Genomic DNA, 24,293 nt, shown 5'->3' with positions numbered 1-24,293 from the left:
TAATTAATTTTTAGAGTCGGTCATTAATTTTGCATTTAGAATAAGGATTAACATTTATTAATAATAGTCATAGAGTTTTAAGTTTAGTTAGTAATAATATTCGGTATTAACTATAATAATTAGTTTAGATCAAGTCTGCATTTAGAAAACAAATAGAGTCAAGTAACCAGGTAAGATTTGTCAAAAAAAAGTAACCACGTAAGAATTAACCCCAAACCTAACCAATATTTAAATCAATCGCAAAATTATTCTTGTTAGGAATTTTTCTCGAACTTGCAATTATTGCGTGAAATAGGTAATCATGGAATCAACCAAGAGTAAACAATGAATGGCAATTAAGGAGGAGACGGAAGAACATAATTTGGAGCAATTCATAAATTTGGAAGAATTTGGAGCAGGTTGGCCCCGATCTTGACTTTCCTGGTCGGGTTGTCGTCCAGATGGACGGATGTCAACTCTCCGTCAGGGGTAGGGTGCTCGAAAGGCATCTCCTGTCCTTTCTTGCCCAACAGAAAAGGCAACTCCTGTCCTTTCTCGCCCTTGGGGTATTTTTTCCTCCTGCTGGGCGTCTAGGTCGGCGTTGCTGCAATTCATAATGCGGCACCACAGGTTTCCTCCTGATGTCGATTGGGGTGCGGGTAGCTTTCCCCAGGCCTTGTGACATTTTTTCGGCCCATTTCAAGCCCGCATGGATCATGGCCTTGTCTCTGTTCCTGATACGATATTTCATCTTTAAATGGACCGTTGACGTACCTCCATGGGCGAGTGCTTCTTTCGTTGAAGCCATGGAGGTTGGTGTTGTCGTAGGACTCCAAATCTTCTTTCTTTAGGCCTAATTTCTTAAAGGCGTCTTGGTATTGAATGTCGACGGATTTTCCTTCGTCTACCAGGCGCCTAGCGACGTCATGGCCTCAAATTCCCATGATGATGACGTACAATAACTCTTCGTTAGGAACCCTGTTCACCTTTTCGCTGTCGGTGAACCCTAAAAGTGGCCTTTTCTTGGCTACTTAGGGGGGCGCTACATGTATCGCCTTTAGTTCAACCACCTTTCTTTTGGACAATCCCCTCGGCCCTTGGCTTGTTGCAAAGAATCCACCCATTATTGCTCCGAGAAAGATCCGATCTCCGTCTCCTTCTCCCTCGATGTCCATGTCTATCTGATCTCCATTGGTGGCGTTCCATGCAATTCTTTGCGGGGACTCGCCCCCTATGAGGAACGTTTCTTTTTTGGGGATTTCCGTGGGGGAGCTCTTCGGCGTCCGTCGTTCTTCGATCACCTCTTCGAGTTGGTAGCCGAGGTCAAACCTCCATCGGCACCAAAGGTTGTGATAAGCAGCGATTGAGCATTGTTCTGTATCATGGCCCCAAGTCTGGCGGTAGTAGAAATATTTGGTCATGTCGGTTCTCGATGACTCTTTCAACGATTGCAGAGCTTTGATACCTGCTTCCTTGAATTATGTGCTTAAAATTATCGGAGGATAGTTTATCACTATGCGTTCAACGGGGTGTAGTCTCTAGGGTGAAGGCGAGAGCCTCTAGCTTTTTCGTTGTTATTACGGCACCATTTATCGCCATCCTTGTTGGACTGTTTATTTCTAAGTTCTTATTTTCTTTGTAGTTAATGTATAGTTGGGCGCGCATTAGTAGGTCGTTCAATTCTTTGGCTGCCCAAAGTCCGAAATCTTCTTTTAATTTGCATTCATCGCGGAGGTTGCTCTCGAATATAAAACATTTCAAGCCGTCATGGGCGCCCAGTACATCTACGTCTGCCCGAGTGAAATTGTCAACACACTCCCTCAAAGTTTCTTTCTTGTCCTCGACGACGGCGTTCAAAGTCGTCATGGTCTTCGACCGCTTTCGCCTCGCTTTGAAGTGAGAGGTTAATTCGCTACAAAGCTCTCCCCATGAATCGATAGAGTTATCCTGTAGGCCCTTGAACCAAGTCATGGTGGTGCCCTTCAGTGTTAAGACGAACAATTTTCACTTAGCCGCGCCCCTCGTGCGATAGTAGTCAAGGATATTGTCTAGGTGCTCCACGTGCTCGTCCGGATTTGTAGTGTCGTCATAAGTATCTAGCTTTGGCGGTTTCACAAAAGCGTGGGGGACATGATATTATGATATCTTCCTAGTGAAAGGTCGTTTGTGGCAGCTTATGTGACGGTGTAACACCCCATTCCCAAATATAAATTATTTAATAAAATAAACACACATCAGAGTAATATTTCCAAATGGGCATGTCACACTTCATTTTCAAAACTTCTTAAATAGAAATATAAAACTATTTTAATAACTTTCAGCAATTAATATCATTAATCTGCAGCGGAATAATTGAATTTAAGCAACAACATTAACTGTTTTAAACTTCCAAAAACATCTCGGCATAAAAGCCTCATCCAGAATAATCCGACAATTATAGGGCTACAACAGCATTATCCAAAACTTGATACATAGGAATGAAAGAAAACAATAAAAATCCCATCCCACGTATCAGAGCCCTAGACACTTTGAGCCACCACCTACTACTCAGGATCACCTGCAAGTTACCCATAGGAAGGGCAACGTTTCCAAGCAGAAGGGGTGAGATTCTCAATCAATAAAAATAATATATAATAACATCAATTGAAAATCTAACACCTTACAACATCAATGATTATTCAATAAACATAGGTATTTCATAATCAACAACAATCATCCAAGTATAGAATTCAATCAACAAATGCAACTCATGATATGACACGCCACCCTCCCTTAATACTCCTCAATAATGCAATTATGCATGTGGTACCATAATTCAGGGCCGTGACCCACACCGCTGTCGAATGGTTAAAGCATTCTCAACAGGACCTAAGTCCTCATCGCTCCACACCGCTTTGAACAACTAGTGTTCCACCGCTTTGAACGACAAGGTGTTCCAGAGCCGAAGCTCTCCCATTTGATGTTTATGCAACTACCCAACCTGTGTATATCTACATACAACTCGACTATTACATATGTTTCATATGACTTACTACTCCCCAACTCAAACAATCCAGAACATACACAATTATTTATAATTATGCACATACATCAATCACATTCCACATGTTATATATATACATATTCACTTGTTTTCATACACAATCATCTCCAACATTTACTAACACCAATCATATCCAATCACCGGCTTGTTCTAATAGGTTTCGGTTACCTACACCAGGGTTATACTAGTCAAGGAGAAATTATAGAATGCTCAAGAAGTCCCTTCATGCACTAAGTAACAGTTCAGAAAAGCTGACTAAGACTCACTTCGCTTAAGCGACGGCTAGTTCACTTAAGCGACCAGCTTACAGTAGGTTTGGGTTCAGTTCGCTTACGGGTCGCTCACGGTTCGCTTGAGCGAACTTTGGACAGAATCAAAATTGTTTTTCGCTCACGGGGTCGCTTATCATTCGCTTAAGCGAATTCTTGGCAGAATCAAACTTAATTTTCGCTTACCAGTTCGCTCACGGTTCGCTTAAGCGAACGGGTAAAATCGCATTCTGGGCAATTTCCTTGAGTGCTCGCTTAAGCGACGGATGCTTCGCTTAAGCGACCAATCATCTGGGCAGTGCAAAACCTACGGTTTCAGACCTCTTCTCACTCCAAAAAAACCAATTTTAATCCCCCAATCACCCAAAATGTTTTCCAGCAGATGTTTACAGGTCCTATATACAACTAAGCATCTAAGGAAACACAGAGTAGCCATTAATAACAACAATCACAGATCATTCCACCATCATACACAAATTCATCAATTCATCCAATCACTCATAAATTTCAATCAGTTTATGATCACAGCAACAACAAGATTTAAGTTTTTATTCTAAACATTACATTACAACAGAATTAACATGATCAATACCCATTCCCCTCAGAATCATCATATAACCCTAACCCACAATTTATCTTCCAAAAACTATGCAATTAGGTCAATTTTCAGAAATTATAGATTATGATTATTGAGAGATAGTCTCACCCTTACCTTAGTTTTGCAGAAAATTAGACAGCAAGGATCGGTTCTAGGCTCTCCTCTCTTGTTCTTGCTCTTCTTCTCCCTTTTCTCCCCAAAGCTAGTTTCTTACGTAAAAACGTTTTGACTGTTTTTCTTTCTTTCTTAACTTCTTCTTAACTCCCTTCAATTCTATTAATTCCCCTTAATTTTAATAAATTCTAATTAACTCCCTAATTTCTAAAATAATACTAATTTCCACTTATTTTAATTATTATTATAATAAACTATATAATAAAATGCACACATCATATAAATCACCAAAATCATATAAAATCACATATGAGACTCTAAACAAATCAAAATAAAATAAAATAATAACTAGGGCGTTACAGACGGCGTTATGGAAAATATTTCCATTCCTTCAAACGACTTTAGCGTGTAGGAGAATCTTTCCTCTCGCGGTGCTTCGAAGGTTTATATCGTTCAGGACGGTGCGGAGGCCGATTGTTGCTTCTTGCCTCCTCTTTGGCAGTTCATTAGTATGCAGGTGGCATCGTCCAATACCAACGGAGTTTTCATTGTCGAGCTTCTTCGATTTTCCTGGCTACTACCTTTGAAATCTTTTCTTGATTCTTCTCCACTCGTTCGAGTCTATCGTTCTATTGATGAAGCAAATTCACCAGGTTAGCTAAGATCTCGTTCATCTCTAGCGGCGTTGGATCTTGAAGAGATGGTGGCAGAGGAGGAGGGACGTCCTCCAAATGGAGAGGAGTCGGAGGTAGAGTCGTTTCGTTCAACGAGGTTGTAGCGTGAGTGTCAGCTGTAATACCAAGGATAGCGTCGTCTTCCTCATGATTCATCGAAACCGTTCAACTTTGGAGAATTCAGATCATTGAACGCGATGCTTGAGAGGTGGAGGAACGGATCGCAGCGGTTCTCCTGTGTGTTCCAGCCATTACTTCGGAGAGAGGAGTAATAATTGTTAACTGTTGTGGTGGAGGAACGTGTAACTGAAAACGGTTAGAGAACGAACACCTCCTTCTAGCCCCAAATGATCCGTCTGCTGAGAACAGTTGAGTAGCAACGACGGTAGAGAATGCTTCGGTATGACGGTATTGACTTTCGGCATGGCAGCGATGAGTCTTCGCGATGGAACGAAAGCTGCCTATTGGCACGTTAGCACTTTGACGCTCAAGTAAGTGATGGAACTAATAAACAGTGTGTAAGAAGTGTTGTGAAAAGTGAGAATTTACCTTGAGGGTAAAGCAAGTTCACGCTTATATAGGCGCGCGTTGGTAATAATCGTATCCGAGTTATGCGGCGTGTGATTAGGGATGGAGCAGGACACGTATAGGGTGATCCTTGCGCGAATGTGCGCTCCTATGTGGCACGGTGCATACAAGCTAGCGTGCTCCCTTGGGTACGGAGTCATCACGATGCAAGTTAACGAATTTGAGTCTTCTGACCGATCCAAAACAGAGCGGAAACACAGTCACTCATGGTGGTTATGACTACGATAATCGCAATTGTCAAACATTACAATTTGGCAGTTATGGGGGCCGTTATGATTTTGTGTTTGGATAAGTGTCTCATATTTTTATGTACGCTCCCCCTTGCGGGAAGGGGGTGTGCATCAAGTAAATGTCCCAATTGTGAATTAGGCTTGTTTGTTATTGGGCTTCAACTCAAATGGGCATGTTCATTTGCGCAGTCCAGAACAAAAACCTAACTTAACCCTAACTCACAATTTAGTAAACTCTATATAAATGTATGATTTTACTTTGGTTGATAATACTGGAAAAGTTCAGATGCGCTTCGCCGAAGCTTGATTTCTCTCTTTCGATCTGGCTCACTGAAACCTCACTACCTTGTGTTCGCAAAGAATAATAAAGGTAGTCTTCCACTACCTGTCTATCTTTCATTGATGAAGAGAATATGTACGCATATATTAATGGATTATAATGATCAGTGTATGGTGAGGTAGAGATCTCAAATCATTTACATTTTTTAATATAAATTGAATTATTGCTTTGGATCATTTTGAATATTCTAATCTTATCTTGTTTTTTCTTCACCAGATCTACGAACATGGAAACAAAATTAACTTTAAAGATTATTATTATAGATCTGATCAAGTGGTTATCATCAAGATTTCATGTATTTCGAAACGTCGTTATAGTTTATCTTATTGTTTGCTTTGGTAATATCCAAGATAAAGTTCGTTCGAGTGTGATTTCTTTGATTAAACCTGGAACAAAAAAGACAAAATTTTGTCTTTTTGAAGAAGGTATGCCTATTATTTATTATAGCTTATTTTGATTTTTTTTTTTTTTTTGATATCAAAAGATTTATTATTTATTTTGACTTAATATCTTATTTACTCTCAAACAAGTACCATAAGAAATCAATATATTTTTCTTAAAAGTAATGATTATAATTTGAATGTTGATTTGATGTTTTCTTGTATGTATAAAATTAACCTTTGTTATAAATTGTGCATATTGATTCCTAAATCAATTTAATTACCAATGTAATAGATCCATTAGGAAATTGAATACGACCTCTTTAAAAAGATCCAAATATGGGTATAAAAGAAAACAATATTGAGTATCTATCCAAGTATCTCTTTCTGTGTTTGTTTTTCAATCTTCTCATCTTTATTGTGACATTTCAATACAAAACAATGTATGTTGTTTCTATTTAATCCATTTCTGCCACCACTACCCAAAACAAGGGGTTAGATGGGAAATCTTGTCATCAGCCAGATTTCTGAGCTACTATGCATGTTTGTTATTTTCTCCTTTTCATTTTCTATTTATTTGATTTAGAATATTAATGTACATAAGTTACATCTTTTAATTCTTATATTTATTGATTATTATATAGTATTTAATCGTGCATATTCGCTCACTTTAAATTTATGTAACACTAATATGTAATTACATTCAATTATTTCATCACCTAAGACAGTGGTTCCGCTAGTATTCTTGAACAGAACTGGAGGGTTTGAGAATGCTTCATTGTACGTTGGTGATCTTGAAAGGAAGGTGAATGAGGCCCAGCTTTATGAACCTCTCTATCAGATTGGCCACGTTATTTCCGTCAGGGTTTGTAGGGATCAGATGACGCAGTCATCTCTTGGTTATGGCTATGTCAACTTCTCCAACGCTCGTGATGGTTCGTGTTTTGATTTTGGTTCTTTTATTTTGATTTTTGAATTATAATATAGTCTTGATGATATCAAGCATTGCGATTGTGTGAATAGTTCTGAAAAGTTATTTGTTTCGTTTGTTAGGAAGAATAGTGTTGACAAAAAACAACGAATTTCGATGATAAACCTTGTGTCCTCAGATTCTGCTACAAATGCCTCTTGGGTAGGTTTGATTCACCTTTTTTTTTAATTAAGTTTCATTTTCAAAATTATTCTATTTTATTGTGTGCTTTTTGAAATGACAGTGATTTGTTTGTGTTGAATTCAGATACGGGGAGAAGGCATAAGAAGCTATGAAGCACGGACACTCCTTGGATAAGGCGTGTCTCCGTGTCAGACACGTGTCGTGTTGTGTCCGACATCGACACGATACCGACACATATAATTGTACTGCATTTTGTGATTTTCTAAAAAATTTAGCTGTGTCGGCGTGTCGGTGTCCGTGTCGTGCCCGGTGTCGGTGTCCGTATCCGTGCATACATGTTGAAGTATTTTATATGTCCAAAGTGTACAACGATTTACAACTGCAGAAGTTGCATGTAATTTATAGTTATAATGAAATTTGAGTTTGTGTTCTATTCATTTTGTATCATTTTATTTTTAGTTTGAAACAAGAGTAAAACTCATAGGTTAACAACCTACTAGGGCTCTATCTCGTACACAAAGGAATCTACTTTGAAAAAAGGTGGGTTACCTTTCACACATTTTATGTATTTAACATAAGAAGTTCAAATTGTTTCGTGATTATTAAGGCTTGTCCTCATGTATGCAATTCAAACTAATGATGAGAGAATCCAAAATGTGTTATATTTAATATTTTTTTTATAATACAGGAGTTCGTTGTAGATGAATCAGGGGAACCTGAGAAAAAAAATCTCTAAGTGAAAATCAAGGGTTAAAGGAAAATTTGATGGACATTCCACAAGTTTAAGCTAGAAATAAAGTAAAACATTTTTTCATTGATGCGACTACTTTTGCTTCGAATATTTTTTTGTCAATCTTATTGCATTGGGCGTTAATGGAATGCAGCATATAAATTCGTATGGCACTGTCGTTGTTGGTGATAGTAATAACAAGGCTAAACTACAGTTTTGACCCCCTAAGTATGCCAATGTTGCGATTTTGACCCCCTAATAAAAAAATGAATATTTTGCCCCCTATGTTTTAGCCCCTTTGCAAAAGTGACATTTTGGTCAATTTTGACCAAGTCAACGCCTAAGTGGCATGCCACCTGTGTAATTACTAAATTAAAAAAAAATTAAAAAATCCACATAATCATTTTCTAAATTAAATAAATTAAAAAAGAAATTGAAAAATTAAAAAAATAGAAAAGATAAAAAAAAACCAATAGTTCATCCTCAACTCTTCAACACTCACAAAATTGATCCAAATCCAGATAAATCATCAACACTAAATTTTTTTAAACTATGCTATAACAACTACTGCTACTGTTACAAAGAAGAGAGAAGATGAAGCAACAGTGGCTATGGCGGAAAGTCAAACAAGAAAGGCTCAGCAGAATAAATCTACGACAATTTCAAGGCTCATCAAATTTTTTTTGGAAGGAATGTTTCATCTCCCTTCTTTCACTATTTCGTGGATCTCTCAAAATTCATTCTCCATTTCAAAGATTCCCTCTTTCACATGAAACCGATTCAATCCAACGAATTTCACAATGACCGACAAACCCTAATCCCAAAGCAACAAGAAGATTCGGTAATGGAAGATTCAAGCGATTCTTTGTTCGATTCCACACATTTAAATTTACACATGTCCATTTTTTATTAGCGTTTACATATCTTCTTCATCTATATCGTGTTCTTCAGCAAAACCATGGATAAAGGGTTTGTGAATCAAAGGGTTTGAATCTAGAGATTTTCTGGGTTTTTTCTTAATCTTCATGATTTGAAAGTTGTGAATCGATAGAGAAGATGATAAGAAGCTGAAAAGAAAAACTGGAATTTACAAGAATTTGAAGCTTTGATGAAAGTGATAAAAGTGGAACGAATCTGAGGGTTTTTTTTTTTTTTTTGGTTACGAGGGTTTGGTTTTTCAATGTAGATGAACCACATTTTTTTTCTTCTTTTTTTCCTTTTCTATTTTTTTTTATTTTTCAATTTCTTTTTTAATTATTTAATTTAGAAAATGATTATGTAGATTTTTAATTTTTTTTAATTCAGTATTTACACATGTGACATGCCACATAATCGTTGACTGGGTCAAAATTGACCAAAATGTCACTTTTGCAAAGGGGCTAAAACATAGAGGGCAAAATATTCATTTTTTTTTTTATTAGGGGGTCAAAATCGCAACATTGGCAAACTTAAGGGGTCAAAACTGTAGTTTAGCCTAATAACAATGGTGTTAATTCACACATAGACACACTACCTTTTACATTAGTGAACTTCTTACATTCATGTTAATTTTGAATCAAAATTGTATGTAATTGGGTTATTTGAATTGTTCAATCCCATAGATTATTGCTCCAAATTGAGAAGTAATAATCGAAAAATAAGTTGGTCATCACGTTGCACTTAACCCCTATAATTAGACAAGTTATTGAGTGATTGCATTGCCTTTAACATTTAATCAGTGTCTATTTTAGGATTTTTTTGTTTTAAATGTTTTTAGTATTTGGGAACTAGTAATTATTGTTTATGTTGTTTAATGATGTAGGTTAATGAATGTCTCTGAAGATGTAAGAAGCTGCAACGTGTATTGAAGATGTATCGCTAATGATGTGGAAAGATGCAGCATTCTAGGACTCTAGCCGGGTCTTACATAATACGCATACGTGAGTCCAGTTTGCCCATTTCTGAATGAGGAAGAATAGGAGTTGTCCCCAATGATTGGAATCCTATGAAGTATAAAATAATATGCTAGTGGGTAGGTAGGATTGGATAAGGATGGATGGATAAGGGCAACCCATGTAAAATGACCAAAGGCTACAACTTGTAGTGGGTGGCCTTGTACTATAAAAGGACACCCGTGTGTTAGTGCCAAGGGTTGGAAAGTTCATCTTAGAATTGGAGAGGCCAGGTTACGGCTAGGGTTAGCAGTTTTAGAGATCTCATTCCATCTCATCATCTACCATATGAGCATGGTAGCTTGATTCTAGAGTTTTTAGAATAGATTACTTGGTGATGCTTTGGGTCACCTTATTCCTTCAAGGATTGTAATATATCTTGTGACAACTCTATCTATTCTACTAATTTAGTTTTCAATGTTTTCATTTATTTCCATATTCATTTCTATTTCCATGGTTGAGCCCACCATGAGCTAAACCCCTTTAAGTGGTTTAGACATGGTAAGGTTATGATTTATTAATTACTTGCGATATATAAAGCTATTGCATCGTGCTTTGCTCTGGTAAATAGTTTTTAATCCAAAACCATTAGAAATCATTCTTGATAAGTTTTACTTCTAGTGATATAGCTCGTTTCCCTAACAAAGTTAGGAGCTCAACATGTTTACTCAATACGAGTTTCCCATTAAGCACCAACATAGTGAAAGTGGAGAAGGGAACTGAATGTAAAACTAACGCTATAGGAAGCTATAGCTCGGTGAACCTCAGTTAGCTTAAGAGGTTATTAAATGACCATAGCGCTGAATCACGAGAGTTGTACCATGCTATAGTTTAGTATTACATTCTCTAATATACTATTGACGTATGGCAACAAGGATCTGAATTAAGCCACACATAAGCGTGAGAAAAGGCAAGACTCCTCAATTAAATAAGCCAGGAAGCCGGAGGTTAAAGGTATAGATCTTTGGGTGAGACATATTAGCTATATCAGGACATAACGTTTGGCACATCTTAGAGACTAAAGATGCTTTGAACCGGTTATAGCTTTGAGTAACTAATATGACTATATCCATCTACAACTCTCTAAAACGTAGTACTGTTTTATCATAATTGACCCTTGTTCGAAGCCACACCTTCCATCTTGAGATTTTCTAAAGACTTTAACTGCTTTCCTAAACTTAACCTTTTTACTTATATTGTTGTGACAAATAATGATTTATTTTATTTTTCTCCAAGTAAGTTTTCTACTGAAAAGTTATTTGAAGCTATAGCTCCACGGTCCCTATAGGATCGATATCTTTTTATATCATAACTTGGACAATATATAATTGCACTATTAACATGGAAAATGACAAGAGGATTTCCATCAGGGAGTATGCAGTGTTTGATCCAACAACACTCCACACTAGCATAGTGCGACCAGAAGTCACCACAACTCAATTCCAGTTCAAACTTATTATGTTCCAGATGCTGCAAACTATGGGCCAGTTTTCAGGAGCAGGTCACAGATGATCCTCATCTCCACCTGAAGCAATTCATTGAAGTAGCAAAAAATTTCAAGATTCCAAGCATTAAAGATGATGGTTTCAAGTTGAGGTTGTTCCCTTACTCTTTAATAGGGAGAGCTAAAGCTTGGTTAAACTCTCTTGAACCAAACTCTGTCACCTCATGGAGAGAACAATTTTGCATCGTTGATAGCACCTTTAATTTGCTCCATTTTAATGGTACAAACAAACAGCATGCCAGAATTTTTATATACAAAAATTAAAAATACAACAATTACAAACAATAATATTTCAAAAAAAAAAAAAAACAAAAACAATTAAAATAAAGTTTCAAATCTTTAGAAGGATCGTACACAAAAATTTATGAAGGATTATATCGTTATTTTGGTCTTATGTGAGAATTTTATGGCATACACGAGTGTAGCAATGTCATTATAGTGTGAGTGTGTCTTATTTTAGAATCGTATGGACTAAACTGACCGACTAACAAAAGACACATCTGAGAACTAAACTCACTAAGGATAGACATATTCAAGAGAGTTTACCTATTTTGAAAGATTATCTATTTTCATAACTCAAGATCAATAGAAAACGAAGACAGGATCAGTAGTTTACTGGCAGTTTGTTGATCCACATACTAGCTTTTCTCCCAACCAAAAACCTAAGCTACCAACCTTCTGTGACAATTTGCAGCTTCGCTATATTTTCGACTTCTCAGACGACTCGTTTTAGTTAAACAAGGAACTTATTGAATTCCAAGGTGTGTGATTCCAACTCTTCCGAACCTTGACCGTTTCCATAAACAATATGTTCAGTCTTGGTCTAATAAGAGCAGTTTATTGGACATAGCTTGGGAAATTGATCAACAAGACAAGTGAAAGCAAACCATGTTTCACAAACTAAAGACATGCCACATAACCAGAATGCATCGGTATTTTATGCGTGATTCTCCAATGCAAAAATAGTGCAAGAGCAACCAAACGGAATAAAATGATGAGACGATATGCGACGAGAAGTGCATAAGGTATCTTCGATTTTCGTGTAAGAGAGGCATGTACCATCAACACGGTTGTTGCATCATCTTTTTCATCCTTTGACCTCCATGATAACATAATATTTTTGAAGGGAATCATCATTTCAGCAATGGTTTGATATCATAACATGAACAGGAGCGAGTTATGTTAGGGTTGAAAGTGAAAGTGTATTGTGTTCTTTATATAATTTCTGAAAGACTTAAATGCATTTGTTTATCCCTCTATTTGTTGGCTTACGAGGGGAGCTCAGGTACCACCACACTTTTACCTAAAACATTAAGAAAATGGATTTGCGGTCATTTCACTTATAAAGTACTCAACCTCCACTTTTTTATCCGATATGAGACATATATATCTCACACTTTGCACACAACACTATTTCATGAGAATTTTTCCCTCTATTTAGAAAGTCAAGGTATTTTACTAGAAATATAGACATTAGTGCTATATCCACGTAAGAATTATCAAAGTCTAGAGTCACTACTTGAAGGTTGAACAAAATTATCAATTTTTGACTTAATCAATCTTCTTGCACCAATCATAAGAAAATAAAGAGTGCATTATCCTCCATCTGATCCTTAATGTATTATGTCAACTTGAAAGTAATGTTTCACTTTTTTTAACAGAAGTATGTTACACTTAAAGTATTGATTTGATTGTACTCAAACTTTTGGACATGTTTCCAAGCCAATAAATTAATCTTGCAATTTGAACTGAGAATAACATATTCCTACAATGGACTAACGTGTTAGTGGTTGCAAAATTCACTAACATAGTATTCCCTTAGTTCCCTCAAAAAAAAAACATAGTATTCCCTTAGTCTATAGCACAAAGAAAACCAAGGTTTGTTTATAAAGTGGTAGATAAATATGTTAAATTTAAGACCACTTGGCAAAATAAACGATTTTTTTTTTTTTTTGTAAACAAGATGAATGGATACATCATTGTGAATTTTGACCTCTCAATTAGGTTATCACCTCAAAAACTCACAAATCAGTTGACTCATTCATCGAATATTTTATCTATAACAAACGAAAATACAAAAAAAAAAAAAAATGGTGGACAATACCTTACCCAAAAAGAAAGAAAAAAACTAAGAAAATTGATAGTTTAGAAGGCCAAATTTATTTCTAAAAAGGAATTTCCTAATAGAATTAGGACTATAGTCCACCATTCAATATCTTTAAATGTTATTTTTGGTGTCACATTTTTGCATTTATGTTTTCAAAACTATATAGTAATGGAGAAAATGGAGATTATCTTAACTCAAAGATGTGACTGCGTTTGAATTGGATGATTTTGATGCATTGATGGATAAATCATTTGAGATTGTTTAAAAAATTAAAATTTAGGATAGTTACAAGTTGGCGTATGAGAAAAACCAAAAGCGTAACAAAATCTTTTTTTTTTTTAAAACTTGGTATCCTGCTCAAAAATTAAATAATACGAAGAATCTGATCTCAATGTATACTTGTGAGGGGTCTATTTAAAGACATAACAAGCTCCATGAAGAAAGATAACTTAAGAGAGAAGAATACAATATCTTTGAATTAAAGGTCATAGTAATATATCTGAAGTTGAGAACGAAGAAGACAATAATCTTTGATATCTTATTTCATTTCATTAACATAATATTAGAGTTCAAAGTCGTGGTGATGACAATCGTGTAGTTAGAAAAACTAAAAAAAAATAAAAAATCAAATTATTGCATGACAACACAATAAGTAAATGAAAGCTCATTGAATAATCCAGGAGAGCATTTGTATACTCTTTTGGGTCTTGTACTCTTGTAATATATATGAAATCATTTTAACACACACAATCACCTTCTACACACCTTGGTGGAAAATGAAATCCGCACTATTGCGTGGACAATGAGCATCAATGACACAATGGGAATGACTCACTATAATGAAAAAAGAGAAGAAAAAAATATTACTAAAATATGATAAAATATTGAGTATGAAGTAACCAAAAAAATTTAAAAGGATAGAAATGGTTTTACCTTTAACGAACATTGTAACAAAAAATATAAAAAGAAAAATGATCATAGGATAAACATTTGCTCTTGGTGGAATCATGTTTGTTCCTGTGTTTGTTGTTAGTAGCTTTTAGCAGTATCTTATATTGTAATTGGTCATATAATTGATCTCCTAAATTTTTATTATTGTTATAAAACATGGCATCCATGGAAGGAAAGAGAGAAAAGCTATGAAACTATTGTATTGATATGAAAGAGTGATATTACAAGTTGCCCACTGATAGGGTTGTTACAAGTTATTTATACTAATGCCTACCAGGACTAATATGCCACTCATATATATCTCTAATAGTCCCCTGCAAGAAATACAAAGTCATCAAACAAGTGCTTATCCAACAAGAAGAAACCACAACTCAAGGTTTAACCGCTTGAAGGATGAGGCATCAAAGCAACGCTTAACCACCATCCGACAGAAGCAATCATCAACAAAGCCAATTAAGGCACAACGCTTAACCATTCATGACGGAAGCTTATCAACATGGCTGATCCATCATGAACAGAAGCACAAAACAAGAAAAACAAGGATATCCAAAATCAATGATGATATCTGAAAGAAAAAGAAATGCAAGGAAGGGCCAAATTGTACAATGGAAGGAGGTCATATGTTGAACAAACTTCGTACCAAAGATACTATAAAGCAACAAGATCAAGGTTCCAAGATATATAAAAAGAGATGCCTTCCAATGCCGAGCCGAGACAAAAGGAACCAAATGCAACCTGTAAAAGGACTGCCCAAAATTTGACAACTAAATTTTATCTTCAAAGGGTGCTGCCACTTGCATGATGTGCCACTCATCTATATCTCTAATAATTATATTGGCTGTTATTTTGGCTTTAGCATAGGTGATTTTGCAAATTTCTTTCTGTATTGTGGTTAGTGTCGATTAAGACATTGTTTATCTTGTTTGGGTTAGCACCCCTTGTGTCTAACTTTTTATTTAATTAAATTTTCCGTTTAATATTTTTTAAATTTTAGTCATATTTTTCACCCTTTGCATATTTGAAATAGAATTATATTTTAAAGTTTCTAAAGTTTATGATCTCTTTACATCAAGTAAATAGATTTTAACCCTTATAGAGTTGTAAAAAAACTTCCAAAAAATTTAATAATTCCTCGAAAAAAATTAATAATTATTAAATGTTTCTTAATTACATCAATGAGTTGTTGTTGTTATCCCTTTTTTTTTTGGATAGTGGCCAAGGTTTTCAAACTCTGAACTTGCATATTTTATGCATTGTTTCAACCAACTGAGTTAAGCTCACGAGGACTGTTGTTACCCCTTTACCACGCTTAATAAGGAGGTCATATAAAAACTTACCATTCCAAAGAGTTCCTTCTACTTTTTTTTACCAAATTTTTATTATTTTGTGAGAAAATGATGTGGTGGATGAATTTCGGACCCCAAACAACCCTTTTATTCATCTTAAGAGATACGATTCTAACCACTAAATTATTTTACAAAAAAGGGAAAACGATAAAACAATAATAATAATGTTATAATTACTAAATATCTCTTAGATATGCAAGGTCCGAAGTTCGAACCTCGGACACCAAAAAAAAAAATATCTCTGAGGTACATCAATATGTTGTATTTGTCCACTTAATAAGAATGTCACATAAAAAACTTACAAATCATAATTTTTTTATTTTTTTATCAAATTTTCATTATTTTATAGACTTTCATGAAAGAAAAGGGGGAAATCTCAAAATAAGAATAATATTAATAGACAATACAACACCCCAATTTTCATAGTCTTGCTTGTGATCGATGTTTATTGTGTTTATGATGATATTGAATTATAGGATTAAGTGTAGGATATATTCTATGAGCTTAGAACCTCTTTAGAATGAGATAACATTTTTGTCACAATTTTTTATTATCTCACATTGTGAGGGTATCAAGCTGGAATGCATTTGAAAATTTGTGAAGGAATTGATTAAGAAAAGATTGGATTGTAAGGATGAATTATTGAGTTGAGATTAATTAGGAGAAATGGAATTGAAATCCATTCTCTTCGGTAGCCATAGCCATTGAGATAACACAAGAACAAACTATTCCTTTCTCCAAAACGGAAAAGGTTAGAATAATTGAGAGAGTTGGCAATGGCGAGGAGAGTTGGTGAAGGTGGTGACAATGGAGCAATTACATTTTAGAAGAAAAACATGAATTCTCTCTCTTATTTTTTATTTTTACAAAAAATAACGTGTTTTAAACCATATCTTGAAAACGCAGAGATTCGGCCACGGCTCCGCCTCTCCTATGATGGAGAGTTACTAATGACCTAACATAGTAAAATGTTGCATGTTAAAGTACCATGATCGTAACCTAAAAAATGTGTCTTTCCATGCTTAACATGATGACTAAGTTGAAAAACTTCTACGGCCACTAGGTTGCCCATAAGCTATATAGCTCTCTACATCATTCTATCGATGTACGAAGCTATAACTTTCATAACTCAGAGTTGTAACTTTTTAAATCTTGCAAACCTCTATTTTTCATGTGAATCTCTAAATCCTTGTTATATGCTTTGTTTACTTCTGCATTCTATTTTAGTATCTTAGAATCTTATAATTGTATTTGTGTTGTTTGTCATTTTGGATCTTAAATAACTAAACTTGGTATTTGGAAATACTTAAAACTAATCCACTTCAATCCTCGTTGGATCGATACTTTACTTACTTTTTATTACTTCTTGCGATAGTGTATATTTGGACTAGATATGCATTCAAAATAATCAACTTTTCTAAGCATCAATAGTTGCTCTGAATCAGTGCCTAGTATTTTGTTTCTGCATTTTATTTTATTGTTTCAAGTTTATATCCACTGTCCATTTTATCTGATGGTTGGGGATGGAGCATCGGAGAGCACTGCATGAATTTGGGTTGTCGAAGATCCAAATTGTTGTGTTTGTTTGTTTTTTTTAAGGGTCATGTTAACCAGTGCCGAATGAAACAAATATAATAATATTTACATTGAAAGATGTGTAATTAATGCATTAAAACATTAATAAATGTCTTTTTTTACTTTCACTTTCTTCTTTTGCCTTCCTTAACAAATGCCCTGCTCCCGGTTAACATTTCCCTTTTTTTAAATAACTAAGATAGGGAAAAGTTTGTACTACTATTAATTAAAATGGCACAAATGCTCGTTTTACAGTCATCCTTGAAAATACTTGAACTTTATATTGAGGTTAAAAGGATAAACTTGTAAAGTGAGCTAGCACTTCAAGTGTTTCACTATGGCACAAATGGCACAAGTGCTTTGTGTTTCACTATGACAAAAATCTTACAAAAGAAGAGGATGTAGCCAACTCGCTCACCATGCTTTCCGCTACCTAGGTTACATCTTTTTTTGGGAACTGCCCTCTTGTGACAATAATAATCTTGCATTTCTTAATTATTTTCATATATAGAATTAAGATTGAGAAATTTAAGTTGAAGTGTGGGAAAAACCAAAAGTGTAACAAGATTATGGTTCCTAAATATAAAATTATAAGCTTAGAAATAACATAAAATTATTTTTCACTTTTACTATTAAAGATATTTTGGTAGTCGGTAGGGTTAGAAAGTAAACGTAATATGCTTAAATTGAAGGTCATGATGATATCTCTAAAGTTACGAGGGAAGAAGACAATCTAGATAATATTTTTTTTGTTGTCTTCTTTCATTTCTCAATCACAACCATGTAATTAGAATAACTAAAAGAAAATTGAATTATTGCAAGAGAACTCTTTAGAGTACAAAATCATAACTACAACAGTGTAATTAGAAAAAACTAAGAAAAAATCAAATTTTTGCATGACAACAAAATAAGTAAATGAAAGCTCATTGAATACAAAATAAGGTCTTGTATTCTGTAATATATGAAATCATTCTAACACTCACAATAACGTCCTACACACTTTGGTATAATACCAGGTCCGCACATGAACCTTGGACAAGTACCATCCCTGCCACATAGAACTATAAAAAAAAAATGTTAATATATTAAGTATGAAGTAACAAAGAATGTTGAAAAGGAAAAAATTGTTTTACCTTTCATGCTCATTGTAACAATAAGTGGAGAAAGAAAGATGATCATATCAAAAACATTTTTTGTTAGTAGATTCATGTTTGTTCCTCTGTGTTTCTTGTCAGTAGCTCTTAGCAGTATCTCATCTTATATTGTTATATATATGCTTCGAATAATTTTAATTGATCTCGTACCACTTTATTACATTGGCTGTTATTTTGGCCTTTAGAATAGGTGATTTTGCAAAATTCTTTTTGTATTGTGGTTGGTGTGTCGATTAAGACATTGTTTATCTTGCTTGGGTTAGCACCCCTTGTGTCTAACTCTTAACCTTTTTATTTATTTTAATTTTAGCCATATTTTCATCTTTCGTATGTATGAAAGTAGGCATGGCAACAAAACCCATACCCGTGGTTACCCGCCCGAACCAAACCCAATTTGACGGGTTTTCCCTATTTTGACTGGGTTTGGGTATGGGTTTGGGTTTTCCCCGATCTCGAAACACGGGTATGGGACGGGTAACGGGTATATAGGTACCCACCCCGAACCCATACCCAAACCCGTCCAAAATGTAAAAAACTACTTTATGTTGATATGTTATGTTATTTTGTTTGATAATTGTCATGTTAATAAAAACTATCATTGATATTTAAAGGATCAACTAAATAATTTTGTCTAACAAATGTGAAAGTGAGCTTATTGTTGGATAATGTATTACAACATTGCTCTTGGGGATGCAAAAAAAACTTATATTTTTTATTAAAATAATTACTCAATGCGGGGACGGGGATGGGGCGGGGATACCCGAACCCGTCGGGGACGGGGATGAGATTCAATTTCTCATCCTCGTTGGATATGGGTAGGGTAACGGGTAAGTATATGAGAATCGGGTATGGGGACGGGGAAGGTAAAACCCGTCCCCACCCTGCCCCATTGCCATGCCTATATGAAAGAATAATTATTCTTTAAAGATTTAAATGCATTTTTTATTTCCTTACTTAAACTTAATCTAAATTGTAGTCTTTCCATTTTTAAAACCACTATTTTGGTCTTCCTATTTTACAATTCTTGATTATCTTTAGTCCCTCATCATTTTTTGGTGATTTGTCGATCTCCTTAATGACATAGCAATGATATGACATGTGTATGTTGGGTTTTTCATTTTTCTATGTCCTTATTGGTTCGTTTTCCATGCTTGTCAGTATGGTTAATGGTTGACGTAAATCAAATGATGGAGAATTTACGTTCATGTCGATGAACGTGGCTTAGTTATAGGAGTAGCTAGCGTTGAAGTGTCAATAGGGAGGTGAAGATTGCTATAGGTATTTCAACAACTTGTTGGGGGTTTCTATTGGAAAAGAATAGGTTAACCTAAGACAAACAAATCCTAACGGTTAGTAAGAAGTTAGTTGAAGAGGAAGCAACAAATCCACCTTTATGGACTTAAACCTTTACATTTTATAAGTCTGTTGTGTGTTAGGATCAACTACAATTCATTGACAGTTTCAAGAGGTTACGTAGGGCATTAGGGTGCTTACACATAAGTACTTGGGAGTTTAGTGAGAATTGGAGGGATACAAGCAAGTGATTTTAGTGATAGATATTTTACTTCAAGTAGATTTTACCCTTATTTAGGGTTTTGATTTAATGAATTGATATTGTGCATGTTTAGGATGTGATTTCAATTGGATTCTCTAAGCTTCCTCGATTTGTTCAATTTCAATCGTATAAGCTAGGTAATATTTATTTTTTAAGCTTCATTTTCCCGTTGAAGATTTTCCCTTACACTATGTTTGAGAACGTGAAAAATATGTTGGAACTTGCTGAATATATTAGATTTCAACTTTGGTAAACACTTTGGAAGATGATTCCTCTTGGTCGGGGTTTCTACGATTTTTTATTTGAACATCAGGTTGATTTCAGTCGGACTTGGACAGCGGGTATGGTTTCACTACAACCAGGACTCCTTCGCCTCTCCCAATGGACGAAGGATTTTAACCACAAACCCACGCCTCTTTATGGATCAGACTTGTAGCTTTGCCTCAGGAGTATTGGCACGAAAGAACATTGAAAGAAATTGCGAGTGCGGTGGGTACCCCTATTTCTATTGATGGACCGACACGTAATAGAGCTTTCGGACACTATGCACGCATTCTTGTGGACATTGACTTATCGAAGCGGGTTTATGATGAAATCCTTGTTGAACGGGAGGGGTTTGCTTTTAACGTAGAAGTGCAATATGAAAGACGTCCTTTGTTTTGTCATCATTGTTATGTCATTGTACATAATGTCATGAATTGTAAGAGGTTGAACCCAGAGGTTATTAAGGTCCCTGACCGTGGAAAGAAGTAGGTTACTGATGCAGCTACCAATCCACCGCGTGTTGGGAAGGGAGCTTCTTCATCATGCACACTATGTTACGTTCCCTCACCAACAGCTGCTGAGACACATGTTGTTGTTCCCACACCAACTGCTGATGCACACACTACTGTCCCCCCACCAACAACTAAGACATGTGTTGTTGTCCCCCACCAACTGCTGAGACATGCGATGTTGTTCCCCCAACAGCAGCTGCCATCCCCAATAATATTGCAACATCTGTTGTCCCTCTGCCATCAGCTGCAGCCGGTGATGCAACAGGTACCACTTGCAGCAACTTGCAAGGTTTTTCTGAACCTATTCCTCAAGGTAATCTACCTCAGCCTAATACACATGTTTTGGAGCTAGCAGAATTCGTAATGAATGATGACGTGCAACTTTCATCCGAGACACTTCCGGTTAATCAAAATAATTTTTCTGTCGAACACGACGAAGAATAGGATGATCATGATGACGTTGTTTTTTTTTATTGATGAAGATGGTACTGCAACAGTTGTGCCCAAGAATACTACTACTTCCATCCCTCTAGATTTGGCAGCAGTCCAAATACCTACTCAAGCCACACCTTTGTCTGTACCTGATCCTTTGGTGGCTGCCTCTACGATTGGGTCTCAGGATAATAACACTTTATCCATTATCGTTCCGGAGAAACACAACAACGATAGAGTTCGACATGATATGGAACTTTGGGAAAAAGAGTGTGATAAGCAAGTTGAAACTCTTTCTGGGTCACGCCCTTCCTTGGCGTCACCGGTTGTTGTAAAGAGGTGTCTTGAAGCTAGCGCTAGCATGACAATACCAGAAGCTCAAGAGGTTGTAGTTTTACAACAACAACATGTACATCCCAGCAAGTGTAACACCCTGTTACCCAAAACAATTAAATAATAAATAAACATGCATCAGAGTAATTCCCAAACGGACATGTCACACTACTAATTCAAAATTTCTTAAATAGTATATAAAACTATTTAATAAACAACCAACTTTAATCATTTCATTAAAACCTTGCAGCGGAATATTTTCAACATTTAAATAACATCAACATCCAACATATTAATTCTCCAATAATTAAATCTTGGCATAAAAGCCTTAACAACATAAATTCAACAACCATAGGGCTACATCAGCAATATTCAAAAATTGATACATAGGAATAAAGGTGACATTAAATCCCATCCCACGTATCAGAGCCCTAGACACTTTGAGCCACCACCTACTACTCAGGATCACCTGCAAGTTACCCATAGGAAGAGCAACATTTTCAAGCAGAAGGGGTGAGATTCACAACAAAAATATAGATAAATAATTCATCAACTTGAATCTAACACCCTATCATAATAATATTTTCATCAACATATATAATAACATCATTTATCAACATCAACAACATTCGGTAATTAAAACCAACAACTGCAACTCATGCAACACTTGACACCTCCATTAAGACTCCTCTACAATGCATGTGGTACCATAATCAGGGCCGAAGCCCTCACCGCTAATTGAATGGTTAAAGGATTCATTTTCATGACATAAGTCCTCACCGCTAAACACCGCTTTGAACAACTAGTGTTCCACCGCTTTGAACGACAAGGCGTTCCAGGGCCGAAGCCCTCCCGCTTTTATGCTTATGCAACTAACTCCACTGGTGTATATCTACATACAACTCCAACAATGCATATGTATTTATATGACTCACCACTCCTTAATGCAACATCATGTATAACTTAATTAAATAGAAGCATACATCCCAGTCAACAACAAACCATTATAATCAATTCAATCATTCCAGAAAATGCACAATTTAATCATAATCATGCTTAAACACCAATACCAATCAACATTAATCAATTAAACACAAACTGCTCAGAAAACTGGGCAACTCGTGTAACACCCCGGTTTCCCAATATACAAATTTCTTGAACATTTATCAGAGTAAAAACCATAAACGGGATATCACATAGAAACGTAATCCAAAAACAGTTAAATAATAATTTAACTTTCACATAATATCTTAACATAGCAGCGGAATATTAGTTCAGAAATCATAAATCATTTTGGCACGCAGGCCCCAACAAAGTATCTCAAAAGAGTTAATCAAAACAGAAATTATCATAGAAGTTCACGTAAAAGAATGAAGCATGTTATAGCATATAACCCCATCCCGTTACGTATCAGAGCGACCTAGACGACACAGAGAAGGCAAGACCACTCACGACGGCAACTGCACACTAAGCACGATCACCTGCAAGTTACCCATACGAAGGGCAACATTTTCAAGCAGAAGGGGTGAGATTTCATAACAAAATAACATTAATCAATGTAATTACGAATCATAAATTAACATCATAATCATTTCTTTAACAACATTGCATAATTGCTAAACAGTTATCACGTAATCATATATCCAATTATCATGAACAACATAACATAATTGACAAACACTTATCACGTAATCACATATTCAATCATTATCAACAAGACATCTTAATCATGACAATGTGACAATGCTCTTAGACTCCTTATATGCATGTGGTACCAATCGTCATCATAAGTATTAATATACTTTAATCGTGCGGAGGACAAGGCTCCTATAAAACGTGCGGAGGACAAAGCTCCTAATAAACGTGGTGAGGACTAAGCTCAATGATATGCTATGCATGGACTCTTAGCAACAAAACACCGTAATCAACATATCAACATGCATCCAACAATTTGGAGCTAAACTTCATCATATATCATATGCACTTAGTTAAATAATGGAAGCAGCATAAACAAGTCACATAACAAGATGATATCATTATATCAATAGCAAATCCTTTGCATCATAATTAACTTTCATATCTTACATGATTGTACAATACATTAATCATGCTCAATTAACGACAACATGTCTTAAAGGCTTTACAGATTGCATTAAACGTCATCATTATGTTTCATTACCAATTAGAGGTTCACTCTTGATCAACACGTGCGACACAGATCGCACAAACACTCAAGCATCTAAATTCTGGTTGTGCTCGCGAGGCGAGAGTTCTTACTCGCCATGGCGAGTACCACTCATCTCCCAAACTAGTGTTGTTCTGGGTTCAATCTGATCCTACATTCATTCCTACACCATACTAGGTATGTTCAGGCACTCAAAGACACTCAAGGTCCAACTAAAAAGGTCGAAACACAAAATATGACATGCTCTCTGCCTAAGCTCGCGAGGCGAGGAAGGGTTGTTCGCCGTGGCGAGCGATGCCAGAAACGCTCGCGAGGCGAAAGGAAAGGGCTCGCGAGGCGAGCGATGAATGTCGCTACGGCCAGGTTTCCTAAAATCACAAAATCC

The 24,293-nt window shown here is 35.7% G+C and overlaps 2 long non-coding RNA genes across 2 annotated transcripts; one reads left to right on the top strand and one right to left on the bottom strand.

Moving 5' to 3' along the window:
- The first annotated feature begins 6,945 nt into the window (after positions 1–6,945).
- LOC120580814 (uncharacterized) lies at positions 6,946–7,581 on the top strand. The gene is made up of 3 exons (XR_005646574.1): positions 6,946–7,150; positions 7,269–7,347; positions 7,453–7,581. It is a non-coding gene; the product is annotated as an uncharacterized lncRNA (long non-coding RNA).
- Positions 7,582–18,270: 10,689 nt separating this feature from the next.
- Positions 18,271–18,767, bottom strand: LOC120580822 (uncharacterized). The gene is made up of 2 exons (XR_005646581.1): positions 18,607–18,767; positions 18,271–18,534 (listed from the first exon to the last, which is right to left on the bottom strand). It is a non-coding gene; the product is annotated as an uncharacterized lncRNA (long non-coding RNA).
- Positions 18,768–24,293: the final 5,526 nt, after the last annotated feature.

Source organism: Medicago truncatula, chromosome 6 (genome assembly GCF_003473485.1).
Source record: "Medicago truncatula cultivar Jemalong A17 chromosome 6, MtrunA17r5.0-ANR, whole genome shotgun sequence".
NCBI classification, from domain to species: domain Eukaryota; kingdom Viridiplantae; phylum Streptophyta; class Magnoliopsida; order Fabales; family Fabaceae; genus Medicago; species Medicago truncatula.
Note: the sequence above shows the minus strand (reverse complement) of the source record. Positions and strands in the feature narration are given on the sequence as shown.